The 2,005-nt window shown below is 41.1% G+C and overlaps 1 protein-coding gene across 1 annotated transcript in view; it reads left to right on the top strand.

The window, feature by feature from the left end:
- LOC119411682 (trichohyalin) overlaps positions 1-2,005 on the top strand; it is a 21,395-nt gene that overhangs the window by 612 nt on the left and 18,778 nt on the right. Inside the window, exon 2 of the mRNA XM_037678591.1 lies at positions 1,886-1,985. The gene's annotated coding sequence lies outside the window, so the exon portion shown is untranslated. The remainder of the gene's footprint in view (positions 1-1,885; positions 1,986-2,005) is intronic.

Genomic DNA, 2,005 nt, shown 5'->3' on the forward strand with positions numbered 1-2,005 from the left:
TTCCAACATATCCTGATGCCTGCTCAAAGTAAAGTAAAGTTTCCAACGATTCAGTCGCATAGAAAGTCACGGTTTTGTTGACGCCGATCCTTTTCAGCACTTTGACTTTGAAGCGAGAGACGATGCTTTCTGTTCTGTCAAACATTTATTTTATGTAAATAGGGTCAAAGCTGTGTGAGGTCAAAACCAGAGATAGAAGAGAGGCTGGGTGGTAACTTTCTTGATGACGGTTTCATTGAATGGTATAACTCTTCAAGTGACAACCACCCCCCCCCCCCAGGCACATGGTATGAGGAGGGATGTGCTATTTAATAGGCTACTTCTTAGTAATTAACTTCCTGCATTCCTGCGAAGTTTCAAATCAACCAAGAGGAAATAAGCAAGTCAGTAAGTAAGTACACCGGTTCTAGTATTCTTCAGGGAAATTCTAACTTGCTTTGTGGTTAGTTTAAAAATATACATACAGAGTGGTAACAATCCATCCATGATCTTTTACCCGCTTCTTCTTGTTTGGGTGGCGGGGGTCACTGGTGCCCATGTCCAGCTGTCACTGTGTGAGAGGTGGGGGAGACACCCTTGACAGGTCTCCAGTCCATCACAGGGACACATAGAGACAAACGAGACAAACAAACATTCACTCTCATTCACACCTAGAGACAATTGAGAGTTCCCAATCAGCCTAACATTCATTCAACCTTTATTTAAACAGGTTTATCCCATTGAGCCTCGAAGACTCATTTACAAGAGAGACCTCTAACCTGCATGTTTTTGGTCTGTGGGAGGAAACCGGAGTACTCGGAGAAAACCCACACATGCACGGAGAGAACATGCAAACTCCACCCAGAAAGCCCCCGGACCGGGATTTGAACCAGGGACCTGCTCGCTGAGAGGCAGCAGCTCTACCAGTTGCGCCACCGTGCTTGGTAACAGTCCAAACTAAAAGTTTCTGAGGAACCTTTGACAGGGACTGCCAAGTGGTGGCCGTTTGAAACTTTTGATTAGACGTCACTGTTTGTTGGGGATTGCTCCCAGCTTCCACCATAACAAATTTCAGCTCAATATGGCAAAAACTGGCTGAGTTATAATCTGTTTTTTTCCTTTAAGCTATGAAAGCCATCTTAGATTTTTTTTTATTTTGATTCAGTTTGTGGTGAGGATAGTTCTCAGCAACAACCACGCCAAATTTCAGCTCAATGTCTAAAAATGGCGCGTTACGTCAGAAAGCAGCGTCGTGGTTCTTGAATGATTTCACTAAGCAATTTTCCATTTTTGTAAAACTAAACATGGACCTCCTTTAGCAGTAATCATTTGTCCAGGGGGTCCTTACTAGCTCCTTTCACATCAATTTGCTGCTGAGTTTGTGTAAAAATGACTAATTTACAGTTTTTTCTGGGATTTCCAGGTTTGCTTTGATGGCCGTCATGATTCAGGAAGATTCTGAGCACTCTCCATTCATTCCATTGAGTCTCGTAGGGTCATTTTTGGTTTATTGTGTTGCCATGGTAACTTGAAATGCCAATAAAAGTAATAGCACACCTCATGTGATGGAGATGGTTGTTTTGATGTATGGTTTGTGCGGGTGTACTTTTGTTCAGACTTTATTAAAGTTGATAGGAGAGTAAGATAAAAAAAAAAATGCTAAGAAACCTTTTTGAGGTGGATAATAGGTGTCTGTCATTCTAAAGTATAGGAAGCATTTGGTGCACTCAGTGCTTCCTATACTTTAGAATAATCCGTCCCCAATAAAGAAATCTCATGGTATTATATTGTTACTTAATGTTGATGATAAACAAGAAATCAAAATTGTTCGTATGATAGCATTTAGAAAAAGCATTGTCACTTGTTTTTTCACAATGAATGACTGTACTTGGTATTTTCTCCACAGCTTAGAGCCGTCAGATGTTCATACAGCAGGAAAAACATCTCAGAAATTGATTGTGGAGGATCCTAAAGCCGAAAAAACACCTGAAAAACTAACTGTGGAGGTTCCTAAAGCTGGAAAAAC

The sequence above is a fragment of the Nematolebias whitei genome, chromosome 7, assembly GCF_014905685.2.
Source record: "Nematolebias whitei isolate Nwh7 chromosome 7, NemWhi1, whole genome shotgun sequence".
NCBI lineage: Eukaryota > Metazoa > Chordata > Actinopteri > Cyprinodontiformes > Rivulidae > Nematolebias > Nematolebias whitei.